Source organism: Manis javanica, chromosome 9 (genome assembly GCF_040802235.1).
Source record: "Manis javanica isolate MJ-LG chromosome 9, MJ_LKY, whole genome shotgun sequence".
Taxonomy (NCBI): Eukaryota; Metazoa; Chordata; class Mammalia; order Pholidota; family Manidae; genus Manis; species Manis javanica.
The window spans coordinates 123,664,802-123,683,427 of NC_133164.1; positions in this window are offsets into that span (position 1 = coordinate 123,664,802).

Here is an 18,626-nt window from a genome sequence, read left to right on the forward strand (position 1 = left end):
GTGTGATAGTGGGCGTGGTGGGTATGGTAGTGTGATAGTAGGCATGGTGGTGGGCATGGTGGTGTGATAGTGGGCATGGTGGTGTGATAGTGGGCATGGTGTGATAGTGGGCATGGTGGTGTGATAGTGGGTGTGGTGGTGGGCATGGTGGTGTGATAGCGGGCATGATGGTGTGATAGTGGGCATGGTGGTGTAATAGTGGGCATGGTGGTGTGATAGTGGGTGTGGTGGTGGGCATGGTGGTGTGATAGCGGGCATGATGGTGTGATAGTGGGCATGGTGGTGTGATAGTGGGCACCAGTGCAGGGGCGTCAGCAATGGTGGCTGTTATTCAGGTTTCATTGCCTGTGAGGACACAGAAGATGTCGGTGTCTTGCCTACACAACGAGCTGAAACTGAGGCAGTTGCTTTCTCCAGAACTCTCGAAAGTTTGCAATTTTAGTAAACGTGTTGACCAGAAAAAGTACAGCGATTGACTCTGAGATACCAACAGAAAGTTTTCTGCCCTTTCCAGGCTGTGGGCGAAGAGCGAACAAAACATTCTCCCAAGAATTTGAAACCATGGACCTGCATTTCTCAGGGATCAGGAATTTACATTTATTCTAGTCACTAAGTTGAGAAAATAGCATGATAATTGATCATGGGCCAATGATAACTTCATATGATCAAATAAAAATAAACTACTTTTGGAGGTACTTGTATGACCCACACTATAAGTAATTTGTACAGGAAAAGCAAAGACCTTTTAAAGATAAAAATACAGTCAAAATTGAAGAACTCTCTAGAAATCAATATAATACAGCAAGATCCCTGCAAACAAAAACAACTTAAAAGTCATTAAAAAAACCCATGAAAAAGTTTTACATAATATTATAGTAATCAGGAAAGAAATTCAAAATAACAATTCAGAAGAGAGTTTCACTCTCATATCTTCAATTCAGCATTATCCTGAAGGTTCTAGGATGGACAAATAAATAAATAAAAGGCATGCATATGGGAAACTATGAAACAAGACTGAAGACAACATGATCATCTATGTAGAGAAGCGAGTGGAATAAGCAGCTGGAACTGACAAGGAATTTTAGTCAGGTTGCTGGATACAAGATCAATATACAAAAATCCATTGAATTTCCATATATACTAGCAATGAACAACTGGAAATAGAAATTTAAAAAATATATAATTTACAATAGCATCAAAAATTTAAAACTTCTTAGGGTGTTTGACAAAAGATTTATAATGCCTGGTCGCTGAAAAAGCTCTGAGAAAAGTCATATAAGATTGAAGTAAATAGAGAATTATACAATGTTCAGGCAGTAGAAGTTAAGACTCAATAGAGTTAAGATGTCAGTTCTCCTCAGTCGTTTTATAGATTCCGTACATTCCACATCAAAATCCAAGCAGGCTTTCTGTAAAAACTGATAAGCTAACTCTCAGACTCATATAAAAACGCATAGGACCTAGGCAAATTTTGAAAAGAACAATGTTGAAATGCCAACTGATTTTAACTTATTAAAAAGATATATTAATCAAAAGTATGTAATACTTCTGTCAAGACACAAAAAATCAACAGAATACTTTCATGGTATTAAAATAGGTACCTAATGAATCATAGATCTAAATTCAAAATTTAATTTTTTAAACATTCTAGAAAAATGACACAGGAGAAAATATTTGCACCTTGGATTAAGCAAATAATGTGTAGATATTACACCACAAGCATGATCCATGGAAGGAAAAAATTAGTAATGGACTTCCTAAAAATTAATAACTTCTCTTTGAAAGACAATGCTAAGAGAATTTTAAAAAATCAAGCCATTGGCTTGGAGAAAATATTTGCAAAACACATATCTGATGAAAAAGTTACACCTAGAAATACAAAACATTCTAAGAACCTATTAATAGGGAAACAAAAACCCAATTGTAAAAATCACTGAAACATCTGCATAGACATTTCATCAAAGATGAACACATGACAAAAAAGCATATGAAAAGATGCTTGATGTCATTAACCATTATTTAAATGTAGAGGCATTGCTGCCGCACGCCTATGGGAACGGCCGAAATGGAAAGAGGGGCCACCCAACAGTCGGGGAGGATGTGGGCAGCTGGAACTCCCATACACTGATTATGGGGCTAGAAAATGGCACACCATCTTTGGAAAACAGTTCGGCAGTTTCTTAAAAACGTAAGCAGACACCTGTGATCTGAGTCAGCTCCCCTGTTCCTAGGTGCTGACCGCACAGAAAAGAAAGTGTGTGCACACACAGCTCCTTGTACATGAATGTTCATAGCAGTTCAGTTTGCTGGGCCCAAGCTGATGACCACCCCGCCGTCCATGAGAGGGCAGTAAATCTGTACAACCAATTGTCACTTAACAATAAAATCCACAGCTGTTGATACGTCCACATGGACGGATCTTAGAATAGTTGTGCTGAGAGAAAGAAGCCCAATGGGAACGGAATGCCCACTACCCTGGCTTCCCACTTACTGCCCCACAGACAGTGGGAGGCAGAGCGACTTCACTCAGGACACAGTTCTAACCTTAGGTTCTGAAGGTCCGAAGCCTGGAGTGGGCCGCTCACTGGGGCGGGCAGGGCCGTGTCTTCTGGGGGAGGCTCCGTCTTCCTGCCTTGTGAGGCTTCCGGCCTCACATGCCCCGCTCTGCTTCTGTGCCCACGGCTTCCCTGACTCGGGCCCTCCTCCCTGCCTTACGTGGGCCCTGGTGACGGCCCCGGGCCCACAGGATGCTCCAGGGCGACTCCTCATCTCAACGTCCTTAACTTGACCACCTGCACAGAGTCCCCCTCGCCACGCTGGCACACAGGCCTGGGCCTTAGAATATCATGGGCTTCCTTGAGGCCAATATTCTGCCAACAAAATGGATGACCCATTTCTATAAAATTCTAGACAGTGCAAAGAAACCTGGAGGGACAGGAAACGATGGGTGGGCCAGTGGGGAGGGTAGATACTCACTGACCTGGGCGTTGTGATGACCTCATGGCTGTGTACCTGTCACAACCCGTCAGATCATGCAAGTTCGAAATGTGCACTGTCTTACATATATATCTCAAAAAATGTTGAATAAGTGTGTTTTGATAGAAGACACCAATGGTCAACAAATCAGTACGTTTTTAGGGAACAGAGAAGATGCAGAAAAGAATAAAAACTTCTAGGAATAAATAGTGACCTAATTAAAACTGAATTAATTTAATCATCCTGAACAATGCAAAGAAGCGAACAGCAGAAGAGCGAAGGACAAGCACCAAATAAGGAACGGAACGGCGTTCGTCTGAGCCGGCAGCACCGTGTGTCCATGGGCTCCGTCGCCACGGTAAGATCCGCTCTCAGGTTGCATTTTTTTAAAGTTCACCTGTACGGTATTTATGAGACAGAAATAAAACATAATGATCCAAAAAAGTTGAGAGAGAAGGAAAAATGTGCAAATGATTTGTGGGAAGTATGTAACTATCACAGAATAGGCTGTAAGAAGGCTTATATGGGACTGACAAGGCTCTGTACGTGGTGATTCAGTAAGAGGCATCCAGGCTGATCGGCTTTGTTCTAGGCACAGAGCTCAAACTGCAACATTAAATGCAGACAGAATTGCGTGGAGAAACTGATTAACAACAATAATCACACGACATATCAAAGTTTCTAGGATGTAGGTAAACAGTAATTATAACAAACATAGAGACTTAAACACAAATATTAGAATAAAAGAAACAATATGAAGTAGTTTAGCAATCAAGCTAAAAAAATTGAAATAATGGAGTAACTCTGAAAGGATAAAAGTAAGAAATAATTTACCCAAGGATAGGAAACAATAGGGTACAAAAATAATATTGAGAGGATCAACCTAATCAAAACCTGCTTCTTTAAAATGAGGAATAACATGGGAAAGCTTGGTTAAGAAAGTTGAGAGAAGACCCCCCCCAACACACACACACAAATATATACATATACACACACACACACTATATACATATGTGGATTATAAAAGGGGGTACATAACACATAACAGTGGGAAGTTTTAAAACTGATTAAAAATGGTAACTCTACGCCATTAATTATCTACAAAGAAATGTATATATTTTCTCTACAAAGTTCCTTACATATAGCATTTTATATACATATGTAAAGTTTATATACATAGAGTTTATATATATAAAGTTTTACTACATATAAACTTTATGTATACAAAGCACTTTATATATTATATATGGAACTTTACACATATAAAACATCATACAACATATATGTGTAAAGCATCAATTTCATATAACAATATACATACATTTTAGGAAAAATGGACATTAAGAAAACTGACTCAAGCAAAAACAGAATTTGGATTTTCTGTATGTTTAAAATATTCTATATTTAAAATGTTTTAATTATTTTAAATGATTATTTAAATTAAAAAATATATAATCCAAATTTTTTGTAGGAATGATGTTCAGGAATGACATAGTGAGATGTTCCAAAGGGCAGGGAACTTACTGAGAATCCCAAGACGTTCAGTCTTAGTCAACTGGGAGGGTCAGCAAGTAGAAGGTGGGAGGTTGGACAGCAGGACAGAAGTCCAGAAAGACGGCCCAGGAACTACGTCAGACAGGGAGCGTCCAGGGGCCACTGGTAGTTCTGCTCCAGAGCAATTGTGGTGTCAGTGTTCATTTTGAGGGGTGGCCCTGGAGCATGGTTCCCCCCAGAAGGGCTCTATGTGCTGAGGGTGTCCAGGATGCACTGAAGAGTGAGTGGGGAGTTTCGAGAAGGAGGCACGAAATGTTGTTCCTCAGACATAATTCCACGGGGGCCGCCTGCGTTTGCTAACTGGTCACTGATTTGTGCTTTGGAAAAATCTGCATGTTCTGTAGGTTGCCCGGGAATGTATCCTGGGGGAATTTAAGTCTCTTACTGCAACACGCACCTCTTGTCTCCTTCCTGCCTGCACGACCACCTGAGGCCTCAGCCCATTGCCCAGACCTGGCAGAGCATCCTGCCCACTGAATGGGGGCAGGTCTCAGGCAAGCGGGGAGAGTTAAGACTGGTTTATAGCCCATAGGGGACCTCACTTAATGCTCATAACAACTCCGTGAGCGAGCCCCTATTAATATCACCGTTCATCAACGAGGGAGGCATTAAATCCTGAAATAAATTGCCCAGGTCACACATGGATTGCCAAGGCAAGATCTGAAACCATATAGTTTGCACTCCAGAGCTCGTGAGCTTGAAAGGGAGATGATACCATTCATCACAGCATTAAATGACCACACATTATTGTAAATTGGTGCAGCCACTATGGAAAGCAGTATGGATGTTCTCAGGAAACTAAAAACAGAAATAGCATAGGACCCAGCAATTCCACTTCTGGGAATTTACCCAAAGAAAACAAAATCACTAACTTGAAAAGATATATGCACCCTTATGTTTGCTGCAGCATTATTTACAATAGCCAAAATACGGAAGTAACTTAGGTGTCCATCAGTAGATGATTGGATAAAGAAGATGTGGTATATATACACCATGGAATATTATGCAGCCATTAAAAAGAAAAACTCTTGCCATTTGCAACAAAATAAGTGGACCTATATACTAAGTGGAATAAGTGAGAGAGAGAAGCATAAATATCATATGATTTCACTTACCTGTAGAACCTAAAAAACAAAACAAATAAGCAAATAAAACAATAACAGAGTCATTAGACACAAAGAACAGACTGGTGGTTGTCATGGGGAGGGGGTCTGGGGATGGATGAAACAGGTGAAGGGGGAAATTAGTGAGAATGTTTGGTCTGTTGATCTGGGTGATGGTTACATGAGCCTATACACATCTCAAAATACAGCCAATTGTATACTGAGTTGTACATTTTATTATATGTACCTTACTTAAAATAAAATAATTTTTAAAAGATAAACAAATAGCCAACACTTTAATTGACTGGCTTCACTGTCATTTTTTTCTTTTTTCCATTCTAGTACATGTCAAAAGTTGCAGAGAACATCAGGCTATAGGTGTGCTGTTCCGGCTGAAAGGAGTATTTGGCTTCACCTCAGCAGCCAGAGAGGAGTGCGCCACAAGAGCAATGTCACCCTTGTGTCACGGGTGGGGTCCTCGGGCATGGCCTTTATCACTACGACTTCAGTCGTACGTGAACTGATGAGGCGTACTGAATCATGAAGAGCAAATCCTATTTTAGACACTTTGAGAGGGTTCATTCTCATACCTGCATAATGTGAAAATTAAAAAAAGAAACAGGAAAAACTGGAAAAATAGGAGTAACAAAATAAATAACATCAGAGTGGATTATAATCCAAGGTATAAAATAAATATTCATGACCTATACTGGTGTAAATAAATGATTGAATAAATTAATAAATGGGGGAGAAGAGGCAAATAGCCCCTGCAGAAGAATCCTAAATATATTAAATCCCGCTCGTTGGGCGTGGGCTGTGCACACTGACTCCCTCCTAAACGCTGCAGGGTGAGTAGAAGAAGAGGGCGGTGACCTCGCGCGGAGGGACCTGGCAAACAGCACCTCTGCCGGGAGGAGGAGGTCAACACTGGCAGCGATAAGGCAGGTTGGTAGGATGAACTCTGATACGACGTGATGGAAATGGCCCTTTATGCTACGCTCTTCCCCACAAAAGCCCATAAATGCTACTCATGAGACGTCACATGAGACAAATTCCACTAGAAGGAACATCCCATCCTGCAGCAACCCGCCTTCCTCAGAGCTCTCAGGGCGTCAGAAACAGGGAGGTCTGAGAAACTGCCTCAGCCAGGAGGAGGCTCAGGAGACAGCAACTAAATGCCTGCCGCGTCCTGGCTGGCGCCCTGGGACACAGCAAGGGCTTTCCGGGGAAAAACTGGGGAAATCTGAAAAAAAAATATGTACTATAGTTAAAAACTGTGTTAATTCTGGTTTATTAATAGTAACAAATATGCCATGCTAATGTACGGTGTTAATAATAGGGAAGACTGTGGGATTTGTGGGGACTCACTTATCTTCTGAATTTTTCTTTAAATCTAATGCTGTTTTAAAAAAGTAAAGTCTGTCAAAGACAAACAAGAAACAAAAATGCATAATGTGAATCTGCATCATTTTAGTATTCACCTTAGACCACTAAGAGTAGTTTCATTTCCTTTTCATTGTATTTTATAGAATTAGTTGAGAAAGGGACATTGCTAACTTTATCTGCCTGGCAGTTTTAACAATGGCCAAATGAATTCTCAAATTTGGTTTAAAACCATTGCTCCCTGGTGGGCACCCTCCACACCAGCTGCCATCTGAAAATGAATTTTCCCAGCTTAGTTTTAAGCAACTTGAAAACAGGAGTTTCAAATGGAAGTCCTGACAGCACCTGAACGAAAGCCCTGGGAATGCACTGCTATCATTTATAACGTCAGCCTATATTCCAAACGCTTCCTTTATGTTCTGCGCTTTGCACAAATGGGAAAGGAAGGTACTGCCTTGAATTATTGTGCAATTAATCATTTGACCATGAGGGATTCATTTACTAATTAAAAACGCAAAAAGAGTAAATTGAAATAACCGGTGGTCACTAAATCACGTCTTCTGGAGAGTCAGCCGCATTGCGATAAATCACAGCGTATCAATCAGACTTGCACACGTTGGGACACCTGGACTGGACTTCACGACTATTTAAAACACTCCTTGGGTGTGCAAAGACTGTTTCCACATATACACTGCAATTTACCTATAGATGGATGTATAGATCCGCATCTGTGTGTCTGTATCTGTACCTCTCACCAGGCATATAACTTTGGATTCCAAAAAATGAAAATGGTCAAAGAAGAAGTAAAGCTTGCAATGAAAAGTATTTGGCATAAAATGGAGAGGGGTATTGCTGTCACATGTAAGTGCACACCATCCTTGCACTGCGGGCCCTGTCGCTCACGTCGGAACACTCACACTGCAGCCCTTACACTCGGGACCTTGATAGATGATTTTCACACCAATAAGCCTCTAGCCACATGTTCACCAACCTACCCAACCACCACTTGCATATTTTCCCATTCCTTAAACTACTCATTCTGAGTATTTAAATCAGTTACCAGCAGCCTAGCAAAGTAGAAGTAGAAAACTGTACCATTTTCTGCATAATTCTGACATTTTTTTCATGAGGTATTTAGTGAGGTAACAAAGAAGGTCAGCGCCAGGTGACCCTGGGCTTGGTGCGCAGCTCTTGGGTGTCTCCTGTCTTGGACCCTTTCTCCCACACGCTAGGAGGCGGGAAGGGACACAGTTCCCACGACGCTCTCCAGAAAAGGGATGCTGGGACTACGATCAGAGAAACTGGGAGACTGTCGGAGAGTAAGAACCCGAGCAGGGGCCAGAGGGAGGGAGACGGGTATTGCCATGTACATCACACATTTGGAACTTGGTGAGAAGGGACTTGTCAGGACCAGGAGGCAGGGAGAGCCGGGGACGGCCATCTTGGAGGAGGGGCTGTCTTGGTGCCAATCAAACACTGCGTCTGGGCTGCCCCACCTCCTTCGGCCCCCCTGGCCTCTCCTCCTCACCCGGGTGGGCCACGCGCCCAAGGCCAGAGTCTCTCTGCTAGTGGCTGGAGAGAGGATGCATGCCCAGGGGGCAGCCAGGATCCGTGGGCCTGTTTCACAGTATTTGAGCAACAGTCTCTATGCTCTACAAGGAGAGAGGCCACTAACCACCCACTCCTTCCACTAGTGTGTATTGAATAACTACTATGTGCCAGGCACTGTTTTAGGGGCCAGGAATTCTGTAAGGAAAGCAGACAGAGCCTCTGCTCTTAGTCCATTGTATCAGGCAGAAAGTAAACTGGACAGAGAGAGGCAGAGGGTACATAGATGGATGACAGATGATAGACAGATAGGAAGATAAATTGATCTGAAAGAAAGTTTTACGTGATAGTATCACGTTTCTTCCTTGCAAAAGTTCACTTATGCAAGCAGAATTTGATTGATCACACTAACTATTAAGAGCCTGGCCTTTGGGGTTAGGCAAACTTGGGATCACAGCTCAAGTCTGCACTTCCTGGGGGGCCGATGCTGGTGGGGGTGAGTCCCCACCCTCAGGCCCTCCATGCAGGGGGAGCTCAGCACGGGGAGCCTTAGGGAGGGCCAGTGCACAAGAAACCCGGTGCACCGTGTGGCCCAGAGCAAGCTGTCCACAAGCCACAGCAGTCATTGAAATTCATCTCCCTTCATTCTCTCTGTCCTACCGCTTTAGAGTTGACTTTTTACTTCCTCACCTCTGCCCTAATTTTAGCTTTTCCCTCATCCATTTTCCCTTTCTTTCCCAGGTTCTCTGCAGCGTTTATTCATATTTGTTACACTCTTGTCCTCTTTCTTCGCTCCCTGCGCTGACCCTTCCCTACAACACACGGCACAATAAAAGTTCACAATGTTAGTCAACTGGGTATAAATGCACAAGCAGGGTGCTGCGGCCAGAACGTATTTAGACTTTAAAACATCCTTTGCTAAGTTTTTATATAAAATCCATTTGTCAAGGGACTGGGAATGGCTTTCCATGGGCCCCTAGAAGTCACACAAGAGTTAATGTGTCTTACTGGTTTTATAACTGATCTCAAGAAGCAAATAGACCATGTTAGTGTATTTTGTGTGTTTGTTTTAGTTTCCAAGGGATACTATACCCTCTGGCAGCACTTTGTGGTTATCAAACTTGAAATGAGAAGTCAGAAACCTGGCCTCTGGTTTGAGAGTTTCTCTAACGACATGATGTGAGGTGTCATCTCAGCCTGGGGCATCATTTCATATCTGCAAGATGGTGCATTTTGAGGAGCAAAAACCTCCCTTATCCCAATGAATTTATAGATATGTAGATTTCTACATCTGCTTGTACCCCTGCAGAACTCTCATGTTTGGGGGTATTGGTTAATGTAAAGCTCCAGGAATGAACCACAGGGTGCCGTTGGGTCCCCTGCCCGCAGCTGGCATTTATGCATCAAAGGCACACACACCCATGCCCCAGTCCATCCCCCTCTGAGTCCTGGATCTTCAGATTCAACATACAATGCACGCCATAAGCCCAAGATGAACCTAATTCCTCGATGGGCAGGCTTGCACTCCCTCTAATTCTTACAGAAACGCGTGCCAGGTCTCGTGCACGATGGAGACAGGATTTGTGTAGCATGGATCCTAAGCAAGTTACTGCAGGAATCACTAAGGAAAGTGATGCGAACGCATGCGTGGAATATGTGGTCCACTGCTGGAGCAAGCACACACCCAGCCCCCACGGCCTGGCCCTGCCCAGCGAGACGGGGGCCACCATTCCCTCCCCCGGTGGTCCCTGAGTCACCATGACCGTGCCCCCACCTCGCAGATTCTGCCATCAGTGCAGAGCCCGCACCCTCGAGCCCCCACCCTCGGGCCTCCTCCCGAGAGCCTAGGAGGAACTTACCTCTTGGTCTCATAACTGCCACCCGACCGGCAGCTCTTGGCGGCGTGCACCTCGTCCTGGAGCCTCTGATCCCAAGGCCTGGGTGGTGCTCAGTGCATGGGGTCGAGCAGGCCAGCAGGAGGGCCCGCCGGCCGCATGAGCGGGTGCTGAGTGCTGCCTCTACAGGCCGGAGGGGAGAGCACAGATACGCTCCATGTGGTGTGTAGAGGGTTGATCGGACACGTGCTCATGAAATGTGACTCCGTTAAAGGCCTGTCTGGGTTGGTGCACGACAGAACTACAGTCACTGCTAAGGCTCAAACCAGTTTCATCTTTGAATCTGGAATCTAGAGGATAACAAGGTGCCATGAAGTGAAAGAGAGGAGTTAGGGAAATATTCTGTTATTATTGGTTGAATGGGAGGATAATGGGAGGAATGCTTTCCTAGGGTTTTCATTTCATTTTGAAAGACGTTTTTCACATAATGACAGAGCACAGGTCTAGCCTACAGGCAGAGGGCCCTGCAGCATAAAATCCGACGGCTCTGCCAGAAAGAGACGGGCTCTGAGTGAATGAAAAGCACAAAGCGTGGAATGGCAGGCAGCCCCCGAGAGCCACCGAGGCCACAGCCACCGTCAGAGGACCCAGCGTCCGTCCTGTGGGTGCGTGACCAACGCTGGCAGGGCGCACTTTACCTTAGGTGCTACAGGGGAGCCACGGAAGGCCGCACACTAACCATGCACAATCCTACGTCAGAATATTTGTGATGAGGAAAAAGTATTGTCAAGCAGAAGGCACGTCAAGTTCCTTCAGGGCAAACAGAGTGATGTGCGCTCTCCGTGCCGTGGAGACAATGCGGCCTAAGACGGTCACGTCCACACTCTGTCGCTGCTCCTGACGTCCCTATTAGGCAGGAATTTGGTCAACATGTGTGACTAAGAAGTAAATCTATGCTCTTTAACAGAAAGCGAGCTGTGCGCCTCTAAGCCCCTGCTTCCGCCTGTGTGTCACCTGCTAGGCCCCACCGTTGGGCTTGTCACCTGCTGTGCTGCTTGCCTGCCTCCAGAACGTGCGACCCCTGCAGACCTGGATCCTGTCTCTCTAGTTCCCAGCAGTGACCCTCGCACAGAGGAAAGGACCTCAGTGAACGCTTGTGCACGGCTGAGTCCTTTCCGGGAGGCTTCAGCGGGGCCATGCGTGCAGCTCCACGAAAGCGGTCCTGACTTGTGAATGGAATATGCTCGGTGCTCGAGTGACACGAATCAGGGAGAGTTCCTGACTTCCTGGGCTGAAAATTCAGCAAGCACTGAGCTCACATGAGAGATTCCATTACCAGACGGACAGAAAAGGGTGGATGTCAGGGCTACCCAGGTTTGTCTGTGCCCACAGCCACTGGGAATAGACCATGACCGGCCACCACTCATCGTGAAGGGCCAATAAATACTCTGAGGCCGAGAGAGGGTCAAGCAGGGAGAAGACAGTGCAGAAAGGCTGCCACATACTCGGCAGCTGGTTCAGACGACGCAGGATATTGACACGTGGTCGGTGAATGATTCCCAGGTCAGAAAGTTGGCTGTTGGCCTGACTAGATGACAGCATGGGGCGACAGTCCCTGGGTGTTTTGTCCACAGTTCCCTCCCTTGTAATGCATGCAGAGTGGCAGATATTCCGAAACTGTGAGATCAGGGAAACATTAACTTATAAGACTGAAACAATACCTTCATTTAACAGTATCTTTGACTAATAGCACATTATCAGAATATGAAACGTTTTTAAAAAACAGGATTGATAGAAACAGCATAAAATAAAAATATTGATTCTCAAGGGTTGAAAGGTTGGATCCAGTATATATATTTGTACTCTTTGGGGGAAAACACAGAAAAAAGGTGCTTTCTTGCAGACCTAAAAACAGAGCTAGTTCTCAAGACACTGGATTTAACAGAGTCATCGATCATGTTGGGAGATACATTAAAAAAGTTTTAGGGCAGCAAACTTTTTAACATCAATAGAAATTTGCCCGAGGGTCTTCAAAGGGTTAATATCTCTCGTCAACCCTCCCCACCACCAAAAGAGCCGTTCCCTCCTGCCCGGAGGTACCAGTAGGCTCACATTGCCCACTTTCATGTATTTTCAAATAGTCTCCAAAGGGGTGGCTCAATAGATCTAAAAACACTAAAAACCAAACTTATGAATGCCTTTTAAACACAAGTGTGGTCTTCTTTCTCCTAAAACATCTGCTCTTCACAAGCACCTGTCCTCACCACCTACGCAGCTCAGTGCTCATAAGTGACACAAATAAAGTTAGAATTCCCAAGACAAGACTGATACTCCAGATGGTCTTCTTGAACATTATCATATTTATGTTTTTTCCTGAATTGTCAAGGATTGATCCTCCTAATGGTGATCAGTCATGTGTTATTATTAAGTATCCATTGTCTATTGACCAGATGTGGATTTATGCCCATTGATGGCAAATCATACCATCATAACTGGGGCGTTTTCTATTAATTTTTTAAATGCATGTTTCTAATTTTTATAATGTTGGTAGGAAATATGGTTTACTCTAACAACATAGTTACATTTACCTGCCTCTGTGAAGATTAATGTTATGTCCAGCACAATATAAAATACTCTAGCACATTCAATTGAATTCAATTCAATTCAACAGACTTGTTAAGACTGAGAACCTACCGTGTTTCTGGTGCCTGGGAGTCTGGGGTGATGGCTTCCCGGGGCTGAGTGTGGGCTGGGAGCACACGGTTAGATGACAGGAAGGAGATAGTCTCTTCAATGCAGAGGGTCAGTACTGACTTCTGCTCCTAATAAATATCAGCTAGCAAAAAATGTGAGTGTATTTTAAAAACCAGAGTAGCAACACAATTTAAAGTGAGTGTTATGTAGATGCTAAACTAAACCCCATATAGGGGACTGTTGCATTAGCTTAATTTGTCAAAGCAGATGTAAGCTTTGTGCTTAAATGACCATCTGTAAAATCAGTCTATTTCAACTGTATTTTTATCATACTTTTACTTGTTAAATGAATTATTAATTTTTTATTTTTTTAAATTGAAGCAAAAAGTAATAATGTTCAACATGAAGGCCATCTGAAAAAATTGCTGTCTCTAGACCCACATTATTTTTACTTTGATGTATGGCTGTGGAGAAAGAAGTCTGCCCATCATGTTCCATGGGTTCCTTATCAGGAAAAGGAAGAGAAATTAGCATTTATTGATCAAATGCTGTGTTTTAGGAACTGTGGTGAACAGCTCAGATCCATGTTATTTCGTTTAGCAAGAATTCTTGCATCTCCTTTAAGCAGAATAGTGTTCTTCCTAATTGGTCTGATAAGAAAACAAAGATTCCAAATGGTCAGTGACGTGCACCTTTCTTCAGTACGTGTCAGTGATGATATTGGGAATTCAGGATGTTTGGTTCCAAAGACCAAGAAGGAGTAAAACAATTGGATTTCTCACCTCTTATAAATGTGGCCAAAGTAGAAGAGGTGTTCCTGGGAGTGTGTGGTTTTCAGTGTGAAAGGTTGCTTCTGCTCTCCACAGTATCATGTCTTCGAAAATATGTTGCATTCTTTATAAAAAGCAGGAAAGCTGGATTTGATACTGACTTTAAAATACTGCCTTTGCATGTTGTAGAAATATCAGTTACTGCAGTTAGTTTTAGATTGGCATTTGAGACTGTATCCATTAATTTCACATTTGCAGTATTAATATTTCCTTTCTCACTGTCCTCCATCCCACATATGTATGACTTCTATACAATTCAGAATATTTAGCAATGTGGAGGGTTTGGACTTTATAACTTAAGTCTCTCACTCACATAGGACTGAGAGGATGGTACGAAAACAAAACAGCCACAGATCGCCGCTGCCTCCCTGTCCACACCCGCCTTCCCCGTGGCGGAGGCTTGGCTGCTGACAGACGAAAGGCAGGTGCTCAGCAGAGATGCAGACAGAAACCACAAAGCTTTGACGTGGTTCCTTACAAGACTGCTTTTCCTTCCACTGTCCTCAGTCGTTTATATCCAGCACAAGCAACACGACGCCAGTAGTGGTGGCACGAGCAGTGCCACCACCACCACCAGGGAGCTCTTGAGTAGCCGACAGAGGACCGGGCCTCCCCCTAGATCTGCATTCTGCACTGCCGTGAATTTTCTCCTCTATATACTCTCTTTCCCTCCACAGGTTTCACACTAAACTCACAAGCTGCAAATGTATTTTTTATACATTTACTGTGAATGTTCACTAGCTTTTAGTTAAATGACTTTGCTATGTCCACTTAATCTGATGGATTTTCTTTACTTCTCTGCAAAGTAAAGAGACTGAATCCGTCCCTCTTGGCTCTGAAATTAAGATTTGTACTTATTGCGTGGCCAACAGTATCTTCTGCTCTGTGAAGACAAGATATTAAAATTATCCAGTCCATTACACTGTGTCTAGGCACTTTTAAAAGTATTTTTAAAGTACTTCTAAAAATTGTATACATTAAAATAATTGCCAGTCCAATTAATTGGTGTAAGAGATAATTGATATTGCCATTACTGGGTTGTATATATGCCAATTTTTGTGATATACTGAAGTATAGATTTATTTGGAATTGTTTTTCTACGTAGAAAAAGGACTTGTTTCTTAGCACACATATCCCATGCATCTCCTAGAGTGAATTTGTGCTCACACACACCCACACACCACACACACACACCCTTGGGTTCTGACAAAGGATGATATAGCCTAAGATGGTAGGTGCTCACGCTCTGAGCAGCAGTTGTTGGCCATCTCTTCCTAGTCATGAGGAAGGCACGCCGTAGCTCACGCTGGGTCATGTGGCTGGTGTGTGCTGTGCCACTTACACAGCCCTTTACATCTAAGGTAAATCCCAATGTATAGCATGAAAGTGCATCCTGAACCTGCACAGGTAAATTGTGGGTTTAGATGAGGTTGCTGGGATTCAGCTCCGTCATTTGTGCCTCTGGAAGAACCACGAGCCCGCGCAGGAGCTGTTTAACAGCTTTCTGCCATCCCCACTTGTCTGCGAATATTGTGATTTAGATAGAACTCTAATGCACCAGAGCAACTTGTCCCCGGAGCATTTTACAGAATATAAATTAAGTGATATTATAACAGAAGCCCTCTCTTAGCTCAGCATAATGAATATGAACCATCATGTACTCCTGACCAAGGTCACGGTATGAGAATGAATTACTCTATTAACATCTCTTTTAAGTAGCATTAGGGATAATAAATGAAGAGATTTGATGCAATACTGATAATATTATTCATGCAAAAATAGCATACTTTATCTTGTTAAAACAATTAAAATGTGCTTTAAGGATATTTTACACCACAGAAATATGATGCTTGGGAGTGCTTATTGCATGTTACTGAATACATCAGCATTAGCCTGTAGTGCAGATAATCTGATAAAAATCGAAAAGCTGATTTGTATGCCATGCTAATTCAGGATCATCTCCTTGGCCCTAGGTGCTACCCAAATGCTACATGCAATTGCGACAAGCTTTAGCGGTGATACAAGATTAAATCCTTTTGCTTATTGTTTTCAAAGAAATTACACCCACCATTCTTCAGCGTAAACCCTGTTTGGCTGCGAAGCAGCCTATAATATTGTATATTAAGCCTGGTGTATTGCTGTTTGCTTCCCAGACATACTTAAGCTTTGTTGTCAGCCATAGATTATCTTATCCCAATCATGTAAATCCATAAAAACAAAGATCACTGATGTCTTTTGATAGTGACCTTCTCAGTACACTATTAAATCCAATGTTGTGCAACTTGAAAATCTAGAATCACCAAGTGAATGAACACAACAGAACTGAGTTCTAACATAGCTTGCCATTTAATGGATTAGAGGTTTTTTGTAAATAAATCATATTCACTGTAAGAAAAATTCTAAACAAAATCAGTTGGTTAATGGTAACGGGTTTCCTTTAGTGGTGATGAAAACGATCTAGAACTAGATAGTAGCGAGGGTTGTACAACCTTGTGGAGACACTGAATGGCCCTGATTTGGACACTTTAAAATGGTTAAAATGGTGGATTTCATTTTATGTGGATTTTATCACAATACAAAGAAAAGTAAGTGGCTTGAGATACAGTTGCCCGGCCTGGAAATCATACCCTTCTCCATTACCCAACCCGCTCCGTCATTGGCCTTTCTCATGTTTCCCACTTACAGGAGTTAAGTTAGGTGGATCTTCATGGATTTCCAAGTGACATATTCTTCCTCCCTGGTGGGTTTGCAAGCTGATGTTTCAACATTTAGCTCAGCTTTGTATCCCCCTCTCCCACCCCTCCCCAACCCTGCTCCCCTCTGCGTAGCTACCCAGTGCACACAAGCACTTTCAGATTCAGCTCAGGAGGAATTACAGTATTCACAAGAAATGTGTGTGGACAAATGATGTGTCTGAATGACTTTTCTTAATATAGCTGAATAACCACATTGTTCTGATCACAGATTAAGATTATTATTGTTATACTTATTATTTTCATAGGAAACTTTAGCGATTTGTAAGAAATAATTATCTTCAAAATCCCACAAACATGCTACCCTTGGGAAATTTCCCTATTTTTAATTAAGACTACAGCAAAGCCAGGCGAACGGCGATGTCCGTCCCGTTCCCATCAGCCTCTTAATTATGCTTGGCTTGGCCGTTTCTACTTGATCCCACATAAATTTTGCATGTGTAAGTGGAGCCGAACTTTCGGGAAGGAGATCGTGTTTTGCATTACTGACAAAACACATATTTACATGAATGAGCCTCTTTGTACGTAATTTGTCCGGGGACAGGAGACTAATGGGATCCTCAGAGCAAGGACTTAAAGTATTAGTTTCTCATATTTATGATTAATGCTTCTCTTATCAGCCCAAGGCTCTGAATAGGATCATGTAATGCACGTTGGGTTAAATCATTCTTTGTTACAAAATACAGACAAGATGCCTCAGGGAAGCCCAGAGGAAAAGCTCAACTTGCTATCTGCACCTTCATCAGACATAAGCCAACTCAGAGCCAGAAATGTTGCCTTTTATTATTTATACATGAAACAACACCCTGGGGTTCAGCACACGCAGCGCTTGCCCTTCCCCACGGCGGGCGGCGGGCGGCCGTGCAGAGGCCCATCTCTCCCGTCACCCTGCAAGCGCCTGGCTCCTCACACCCTGCTCGTCCACGTACTTGTTGACAAATAGACTCCATAGATCATATACACAGAGTAAGCATCGAAAAGCAGTGGAGGCCTCACAGTGTGCAAATCGATGACTAGAGTTTCATTGTTGGCTGATGGAATCCTGATGTTGTGTCCATAAACTGCACGTGTCCCCTGAGCAGCCAAAGCGCCTGACTATGGACCCCTGGGTTCTCCGGTTGCAAGAAGCCCCCAAATTCTCCAGTGAATGTATCAGGGATTTTTTTCAAAGTGCCCCTAGATCAAAAGAAATCTGGTCATTTGGGGGCAGTAAGTAGATCCAAACGACGCCATCAATATTTACATCCTAACAACTTTGTACCTGCTTGAAAATACAATGATCATAATGGGAAAAAATATCAGAATTTTATTCTTTTCTTCAACAAACAGCAAACACTAGCAGACAGGATCTTTGCACCCATTACGCACCACACAGCTTCTCAAACCTCAGCGTCAGTTCGGACTCCCCCACCCTCCTCTCTGTTGGCACCGATCCCCCAACACAGAAAACACCTACCCCACCAGCTTCCCCAAAGCACGTGTGTGGAAAGAGATGAAACACCACATGATGTAGACCCCCCGGACTGGCCTGGAGCATCCCATGTGCATGGTGTGCAGTGGGTGCCAGGTACCATCCTGTGTCCCTCAGAACTTAAACGTGCTCCATGGGGCCCTGATGTGACTTGAACCCCCTACCCACCCCGTGGGGCCTGCAGAGCTAAACCACCTCCAAGGTGCCACCCGGGTCTCAGGCCCCAGGCGTTCTGGGTGTCACAGGCCCCTGTCTCTGCGGGTTGTGTATCTGCTATGCCCACGCGCGGACTCTGCCCTCAGAGTGCTCACAGGGCTCTGCTGGGATGCGCACACCAGCTCCTGAGGCACCGCACATGGTGGGTGTGTCACAGCGGCAGCCAAGGCTGCTCTGAGGGGAGTGGTCCAGGTGTGCTGGGTGGGCATGCATGCAGCACGCATCCGGGGGACACGCTGGGAGGCGGCCCCCCGTCAGGGTCG